This window comes from Heptranchias perlo, chromosome 7 (genome assembly GCF_035084215.1).
Source record: "Heptranchias perlo isolate sHepPer1 chromosome 7, sHepPer1.hap1, whole genome shotgun sequence".
NCBI classification, from domain to species: Eukaryota; Metazoa; Chordata; class Chondrichthyes; order Hexanchiformes; family Hexanchidae; genus Heptranchias; species Heptranchias perlo.
In genome coordinates this window covers 47,001,414-47,010,798 of record NC_090331.1, presented here as the reverse complement: position 1 = coordinate 47,010,798, position 9,385 = coordinate 47,001,414, and the positions used below count along the sequence as shown (strand labels likewise).

The window sequence follows — 9,385 nt, the reverse complement described above, 5'->3', positions numbered from 1 at the left end:
AGGATGCCCCAGAGCATGGTACATTGGCGAGACCATGCAGGCACTGCGACAACGGATGAACGGACACCGCGCAACAATCGCCAGACAGGAGGGTTCCCTCCCAGTCGGGGAACACTTCAGCAGTCAGGGACATTCAGCCACCGACCTTCGGGTAAGCGTACTCCAAGGCGGCCTTTGAGACACACGACAACGCAAAATCGTCGAGCAGAAATTGATAGCCAAGTTCCGCACCCATGAGGACGGCCTCAACCAGGATCTTGGGTTCATGTCACACTACACGTAAGCCCACCAGCGAACAAAAGCTATCTGTTTTTAATATAACGGGTCATTTGCTGGCTTTCTCTGCCTTCCGGATGTTTCTGCCTCTCTCTCTCTGTTTTTTCTTCCTGTTTGTTTTTTTTTTGTTGAATGTATATTCGGGGGTTCTGTAGGTAACACCTCTATGTCTGAACACGGTGATTGCCTTGGCAACGGGCAGTTGCAAAGACTGTCTGTAATCACCATGTATTGTTCTGTGATTTATAAATGCGTAGGCTTCGAGGAGTTCCTGACATTTACCTGAGGAAGGAGGAAGCCTCCGAAAGCTTGTAAATTTCAAAATCGTTGGACTATAACTTGGTGTTGTAAAATTGTTTACAATTGTCAACCCCAGTCCATCACCGGCATCTCCACATCAAAGATACTAGACAGACAATGTCAAATTTGCATTAAATGTTCATAGGCCAATGGCACAAACGGTAATTTCTAAATTTATATTTATTATTACCTGCACCTTAATATTCTGATACAACCCATAGCATTGGGAGTATCACTGAATCCCAATGTTGCTGAAGAATTAACTTCCATAGTATTAATGGATGAAAAAAACAAGAGGCTGAATCTGAACTTTAGCAAAAGTGGGAACAACATATCAGCACGCCAATGTTATTTCCAGTGGCAGGGGATGGCAGAAAGTTATTCCAGAAGCTTTGTGAATAATACTCAAGTTGATATAAACAGAAAGACAGTGCAACTGGAAAATTTGAGTTTGATTATTTCTGATACTGAAAATAGTTCACCTGAGTAAGCAAAACTATTCCTTTCTACATGAGTGTAAATTTGGTTCCTCTACTTGTCTTTTCAAACATAACTTTATTACACTTTTCTGAACTCTGGGTTCTGACAGTTCATTGCAGAAAATACTTAACTTAATAAAACTTGCACACAGTGCACAACACATTCAGAGGACACATATGAAAGAACTTTGTCATGGAAGGAAATAACAGCCTGTCATTTCCAGAAAAGTGCTTTTGGGACTTCTCTTTCTGACTGGTAAAAGACGTTGAAGTGAACTATTATGGATTCAGTGATCTTGTATGCTGTGCCCATCACTTTTCAATCAAGTTATGCTTAGGGATGCTTAAGATAATTTTAATTCTCCTTGCTTGGCAAGAATGGAGCAGGCAATCAGTTAAAATGGAGTGGCTCCATTTGCTGCTTCATTACTGCCGATCTCTGATTAAATGCTACTGGTTTTGATGCCGCATGAGACTCCCACCAAACTCATTAAGTGCTAATCGGGGTCCTGTGACGTCAATAAGATCACAATAGCATTTTAACTAGGGCCTGAGCAGGGAAGCCGTGACTTCCCACCAGGCTGAAGCATGTTGGCAGCTGGTAGGAAGGACGAAGAGGCCTTCAACTTAAGTGAAAAGATTTCCATTGTGGGGCCAGGGTGAGCAAGAGGGTGTGATGTACATGAGGTTAATGTTGGAGGACTGAAAGATGCAGATTGGGGTGTAGGACTAGGGAAGGCTTCAGAAGTGGGAGGGGGCAAAGCCACAGAGGGATGTATAGACAAGGATGAGAACAAGCATTTGAATTTGGTGCATTAGGGGATAGGGAGCCAATGGAGGCCAATGTGCATGGGGTGATGGGTGAATGGGACTTTGTGTAGGACAGGATGCAGGTAGAAGAATTTTAGATGAGTTGGAATTTGTGTAGGATGAAGGTCAAGAGGCCAGAAAGCAGAAACTAGAGAAATCAAGTCTGGAGGTAACAAAAGCATGGATAAGGGTCTCAGTGGCATTGAAGGTAATATTGCAGAGTTGAAAGTAGAAAGTCATAATGATGGATAGGATGTGAGGTTTGGACCCATCTTGTTTAGCTTAAGCAGCCAAAATTAGCACAGGGAGACTGTAAAAGGGATGTGGATGGAACAGTAGACTTGTTCACTTTTAATTCCAAGACAATGTGGAGAACCAATTAAAAATGAAAATAGCATGTTGGAACACAGAGCCGGAACAGTGGAGTATAGGTCAACAGCGGTATACCGAGATTTCTTTAATGTACTAGTCAGACCACACTTAAAGTACTGTGCACATTTCTAGTCACCACACAGCCAAAGGAATATGCATGTATTGGAAAAGGTAGAGAGAAGAGGAAAATAAATGATATAAGTGTGAAGGGAACAAGCAATTAAGTAAAGTTAGCAAAGCTTCAGCTCTACAATCTAGAGATAAGGTGGTTAAGAGGGTGCTTTAATTGAGGTATGGAAAATGGCATAGATAAAATGAACTCAAAATAAAGTGAGGGGGCATAGATTTAAGGTGAGAGGGGAGAGATACAAAAGGGTCCAGAGGGGCAATTTTTTCACTCAAATGGTGGTGAGTGTCTGGAACGAGCTGCCAGAGGCAGTAGTAGAGGCGGGTACAATTTTGTCTTTTAAAAAGCATTTGGACAGTTACATGGGTAAGATGGGTATAGAGGGATATGGGCCAAGTGCAGGCAATTGGGACTAGCTTAGTGGTATAAACTGGGCGACATGGACATGTTGGGCCGAAGGGCCTGTTTCCATGTTGTAAACTTCTATGATTCTATGATTCTACTACTTAAAGTTAAGTCAAGTTAGTAGGACAAATAGGCATACATTTAATACATGAAAAGTAAATCTTAAATAGAGTTTTAAAAATCCTTATTCAAAGGGTGATGAACATTTGGAATAGTCTATCAGATAAAGTAGTGGAGTCCAGGACATTAGGGAATGGGTTCTGGGTTGGTTGAGTTTGGGGGCATTTACACTAGAACTTTAACATCACTGTGAAGCAGTTTCCACTCAAGTTAACATCAGTAACTGCAGACTTTTGGTATATCCTCATTTTCAAACCTGCTTTAATTTCTTACCTGACCCCTAGGTTTCCCATGTTTCCCATCTCTCTCATTTCTTCAGGCTTCCTACTTGCTTATCTATTTACTCACTGCTGTTTCCATGTCTTAATGCTTTTGTCCATTACTTGACTGAGATGATCTGTTAGATCATTCCACTCATGATTCCTCTCTAGGTTTGTATGCCTGCCTTTTTGTGATTCTGCCCATTTGCTTCCAATTCATCAGGTTTGAAAGAGTCCCCGCCCAAAACGTATCTATTCTCTCCACAAGTAATGCCTGTCCTGCTATGTGTTTCCAGCATTTTCTGTTTTTGTTTCAGAGTCACAGCATCTGCAGCATTTTACTTGTATTGTATACATACATTTTTTTATACATAGATTTTTGGACTCTAGGGGAACCAAGGGATATGGGGATCAGGCGGGAAAATGGAGTCGAGGTTGAAGATCAGCCATGATCTGATTGAATGGTGGAGCAGGCGCGAGGGGCCGTATGGACTACTCCTGCTTCAATTTCTTATGTTCTTACATGGGGTACTGCCTGACTGAAACTGGAGCTATCCATTGGAAGTTGATAGTTACAATACAAAGTGAGTACTGTACTAGAACCCTTGAGGGACGAGCTAGATGGGCTGATTGAAAGTTTCAAGTTTTTGACTTTTTATGTTCTTACATGTTGCATTAAACAAAATCGATCAGCGTAGGTTTATGATAATTTTATTGTACATTTACTTCGTTTAAGCTGTCAAACGTTACCATAGCTGCCTGTTGTAATGGAATGTGTCCTATTTACTTCTCTTTTGCCCTACTTATGGGACTGGATTGTCTCCACCCAATGCTACTGTTAGTATATTTCGCATCAGTCCAACCTTATACAAGAAATATCATTTTGCAGTTAGTATCAAAGTTGCAACACGAATCCGGGTTGGACGTGACCTGTGGGGAGGGGGGAGGGGGCGCACCAACTGCCTGCCTCTCTTCTGCAGCCTTGTCTGCGCCTGGGTGGCCTTGGAGAAGGAGCATGTAATATTTGCTGGTACGCAGGAGGCCTTCCACGACCGGTGGGCACCGCAGGGACTGGAGGGCATATTGGATACGGGTGGCAATATTAATATTTAGTTTGATAAGTTTCCTTTGTTTTTTTATGATTTGGGGTTAGAATCATAGAATAGTTACAGCTCCGAAGGAGGCCATTCGGCCCGTCGAGCCCGTGCCGGCTCGCTGCAAGAGCAATCGAGCTAGTCCCACTCCCCCGCCTTTTCCCCGTAGCCCTGCAAGGGGTTCTATTAGTTGTGCCCCTCTCTAAAACGGGGGCTCTTTCGTTTGATGACACTTGGGACAGCCCAGTGTCCCCTCTTGTTAATTAAAGGAAAAAGGCAACAGGAATCCAGCACCGCGACCTGGGACAGCTCCCTGCGCGGGCTCACAGTGCGGAGGCTGCTCTCCGGGAGATTCAGTTCCGATCCCCGTCCCTTCTCTCCCTCTCTCCCCGAGGCTGGGACCAGCAGCAGCTGCGGACCTCAAGCCCCCGCCCCCGGGGCTCAGCCTGGAGCCGCCGCAAAGGAGCTCGCGGGGCGGGGCGGGGCCCGGCGAGAACCGCGCCTGATTGACATTTCCTCGGACCAATGACCGGCAGGGCAGAGGCGGGACCTTCACTCGGGAACCCAATTGGGTCGCTTCGGTCGCTGTTAAACAAAAGAGCCAATGAGGTTGGTGTTGGGGGGCGGGGCTTCCTGCGGCTGCGCTGTGATTGACGGCCGCCTGGGAGCCGAGCTCCGGTCCCGTTCGAGCAGCGGAGCCAAGTGGGCGGTCCCCCCCCCCTCCCTCCCTCCCTCCACCGCCTCCCCTCCCCGTGCGACTGGCACCTGAACTGCGAGGCTGCAATCGGCGGCTGTGGCTGAGAATTAACCAGTCTCCCTGATAATAATAAATGTCCTTGTGAGCACCGCACGGGCAGGTCAAAGTAAATAGCAAACATTGTGAAGTGATGGCGGAGCCGCAGACTGCGGCTCTTGGCAGCGAACCCACAGCAGCGCAGTTACAGGAGAAAAACGGCAGCATCTCTCGGCTCCCATAATTATTATTGCACTTTACCAAATCTTCGCAGGATTTATTTATTTTTTTTACAAGCGCCGCGTTTCTAAGTGTTTGTAACAAGTGAATCGTCTCTGCTTGGTGTGCAAGAATGCAACAAGTTGATTGCAGCAGGGACTCTCGTATCTATTTGATGTCATAGCGTAAGTAAAACCATTTCGTTGACTTTAAGAGATAATATTTTGCTCAATATTTTCCGTGGGAGATTATAGGTGTCAATGCACTTTAAGAGGGCACAAATGTGCAATAGTGTCAGAAAAAAAGTCGAGTTAATGTAAAGAGTGACTGTACTGGAGAATGTTAAAGCAATTTTAAAGGCAACAAGTCAGAGTTCAAGCTAGACTGCAGTAAGTCTACTTTGAATTGAAATAATTTTAAACACACTGGTTAGATTGCCAACCCAATTCGTTTTTGTGTATCATTTTTCCATAGCTGAAATATTTTTCTCCACTTTTAAATTACATCGTCATGATGTGGAGATGCCGGTGATGGACTGGGGTGTACAAATGTAAGGAATCTTACAACACCAGGTTATAGTCCAACAGTTTTATTTGAAAATCACAGAAAGCCTCCGAAAGCTTGTGATTTTCAAATAAAACTGTTGGACTATAACCTGGTGTTGTAAGATTCCTTACATTTAAATTACATCAGACATCAAATAGAAACTTTCTCCCTGTGAGATTCGGATGTTGAGCAGCTGAATTGCAAATTTAAATTGATGTTCACGGGACGTTTTGTGGATATTTTATATAACGTGACTTATCAGAACTTTTCAAGTTAGTTTGAGATTTCGGCTGTGTAATGCACGCACTCAGACTTGATCTAAACTGTGGCAAGTGCGTGTTTATTAATTTAGTGGACTGATTCAGTAGGAAACACCTGACAAATGTTTTGTTGGTTGCTGGTCTGGTGTTTGCTCGTATTAGTGGGATTGGTAAAAGCCCCCCAGCCCGCAGCTTTCGATTGTAGACGCAGTGACGGCACTATTTCCTGCAGCATAATTATACATTTCCATCTGTGCTGCTTTCGCTAATTAATTTATGGAACAAATAAGACGCCCTGCATTTACAAGAGTCAGCATAGTAAAATGGTGGTATCCCATAGTACAAGAATTCTTTTCTTTACAGAGTATTATATATGTAATTAAAGCTTTCCTTGATGAGGCTGTTTTAATTTTGCACATGTAAGGACAGTTTCACATGGTGGATGTAGTACACCCGGAAGGACATGTGTATATAATACAGAAACACTCGGGTTTGTCAAACAGGCTCAACCAGAGCCAACAATAGTTACCTAGGTTCCCTTTCTTGCCATTATTTATTTAGATTCCTAACACAAGCTAAGGTACAGAATACTGAACACTACAAGTTACTATGCACCCCCAACATAGAATAGGTGTAGTGCAATACAGTGAGATGCAGAAGAAAAACTTTGATTCATCGACTTTAAGATATGGGGGTTTAATGTGTGTTAGAGAAAGAGTAGTCTGTTTTATATTATAGATATAAAACAAACAGAACCCATGGGTCATTCTATCCCACCCACTGGACTGAAAGAAATTACGGTAATGGTGAGGGATGTAGAACATAGCAAAGAATCTGTGTGGGCTAACATTTTTATTTTTCCATTTTACTTTCCCATTAATTAGATTTCTCAAATCACTTACCAACATAATTTGGGTGACAGACTAGCATGTTTCTGTAATGCTGTTTGTGTCTGTGACTAGTGAGTGTAGAAAAGCAGCTCAGAGGTAACTTTGTAGTAAGAAAAAAAGGATGAGGTATAACCATTCAGTCCATTGAAGCTCATTCATGTTAATAAGTGTTTAGCCTCCCTGTGGAGAATGCTTTGTGAAACCAAGTGCTGGAGATTTAAAACATCTAAATGATAAAATATAAGTCCATCTATTCTGGTATTTGGATCTCACTGAAAATCTTTTTGAAGAAATATGGTAAAGATTATGGTGCACTATATATAGCTGCATATTGTGGAATATGTTAACTGAGTGAAAAAGAATGTTTTGCTCTGAGTAACATTACAGTGGAGTGACCCTTCAATGACCTTGAAAAATATTATTGATATAACTCACTTCAAATACAGTTTCTAGTCATTTTTGGTGGGTCTGCATTGTTTCCCCCCTTTCTTACCATTGTGGATTTGAGTGCACAATGGTGCTTGCTGCCTGTCACTTCTGACATTAGAACATGCTCTCAGTCACCACTTAAATCAAATTGCTCAAAATATTTTTTTGAAATTTTTTGGCTGCCATTTTTTTTCTTCCAACCGGTCAAACATGAGCTCAAAATAAGTTTTCTTGTTAAAAATTATGTGGGTAAGTTTAATTTTGTGTCATTTTCTGTGTTTTTTGTTAGTTTAAAAGTGTAAATTTGATGACGAATCACTGCCTTGCTAGTTATGTATCTCGGTGTAAGGATGTTTTTATTTGAATAAAAATCTTTTGCTCCACCACTCTCCAAAACCCACCGTCCTCACTATTACCCACCATTACCCAGCTCCCATCTATTAATTTTCCCATATGCCAATAGTCCCTATAGTGTCCATTGCCCACTCTCCATACTGCCACTACTGCTCGTCCTTCTCGATGGTAAACGTTGTGGGGCGGGAAGTGCTGTCAAAAGTTTGGAAAGTTGCTGTAATGCACCCTGCAGATAGTACATACTGCAGCCACAGTATCCCGCTGTTGGGTTGGGGTGGGGGGGTGGGGCGTTGGTCAGTGCGACTGGGGGGGTTGTTTAGTGAGTCTAGTGGCAGGGGCACCAATCGAGCATACAGCTTTGCCTTGTACAATGTCGAGCTTCTTGAATATTGTTACGGCTGCACCTTTTCAGGTGAGTGGTAAATATTCCATCCCACTCCTGACTTGAACCTTGTAGATGGTGGAGAGCTTTGAAGGGACAAGAGGCGAGCCACTCTGTGCCCTGCTCTTGTAGCAACAATGTTAATATAGCTGCTCCAGTTAAGCTTCTGATCCATGGTGACTCCCAAGATTTGGATGTTTGTGACTGTTCAGTCCAGGTGCCACCTGCACCATTCTGACAAATCCCAGGTTCCCCATTAACAACGTTACCAGACCATGCTGCCAAACCCCAGCAGGTGTATCCCGATGCTGCCAAACACCAGCAAATGCATCTTAGTTCAACCAAATCCCAGGACCATTCTCCAGTGCTACCAAAGCACAGGATTGTCCCAGTGCAGCTGAACCATACTAGCCCTGCCCAGTACTGTTAAACACCAGAGCATGCATTTCCTTCATTGGTGAGATTGCCACTGGAAATGGAGTGGGGCAGGACTTATAGCCATCAGTCCAATCCTGTTGTGATGCTGTACCACTTTAGGTCTGGGTTAAGAATGTGTTCAGGGTGGCTTCCCAGTGCTGTGTTCGTCTTCCATTGGGAGTCCATCATTGTATGGAAGTGATATCTGGTGCAGCTGGTGTTTCACTTGCTGCAACTGCTTATAGGGGCAGAGCAAAAACTGAATAAAGTAGAGATGACTCCTAAATATTGACCTGCTTCAAATAATCCTTATGGGGAGCAGTAGAAGAGCACCAGGAATTGAAGAAACTTGAAGAAACATAATCATGTTTGTCACCTGGCTCCTGCCACTAAAAGACATTGACCATCGCAGGCATTCAAGTGTTGTCCCTGGAAGGTGGTGCTGGGGTGGGGACTGAGGAAAGCCAGAGCAAACCGTACTGTCCCTCTGTCATTTGGGGCAGGCAAGCAGTGGGCAAACTACTCTAATCCCTTAGGGGTAAAGGAAATTCCAACATATATTTTTGGGGTGGGGAAAATTTATGGGAGGCCACACTACTTCATTTTCTGACCAGTATTCAGGAGGAATATCCAGACCCAGATTGCCAACTCCAACTGGCATATCTTGTATACAATCTTGCTGCATTTTATCGGCCTTAAAACTGATGAAAGATAAAAATTAAATAACAACAACAAATTGAATTTATATAGCGCCTTTAACGTAGTAAAACATCCCAAGGCACTTCACAGGAGTAGTTATCAAACAAAATTTGACACAAGCCACATAAGGAGATATTAGGACAAGTGACCAAAAGCTTGGTCAAAGAGGTTGGTTTTAAGGAACGTCTTAAAGGAGAGCGAGGTAGAGAGGTT

General features: G+C 43.3%; 1 protein-coding gene across 1 annotated transcript in view; it reads left to right on the top strand.

The window, feature by feature from the left end:
- Nucleotides 1-5,022: 5,022 nt before the first annotated feature.
- Nucleotides 5,023-9,385, top strand: part of galnt13 (polypeptide N-acetylgalactosaminyltransferase 13) — a 403,934-nt gene continuing 399,571 nt past the window's right edge. The window contains exon 1 of the mRNA XM_067987444.1: nucleotides 5,023-5,380. The gene's annotated coding sequence lies outside the window, so the exon portion shown is untranslated. The remainder of the gene's footprint in view (nucleotides 5,381-9,385) is intronic.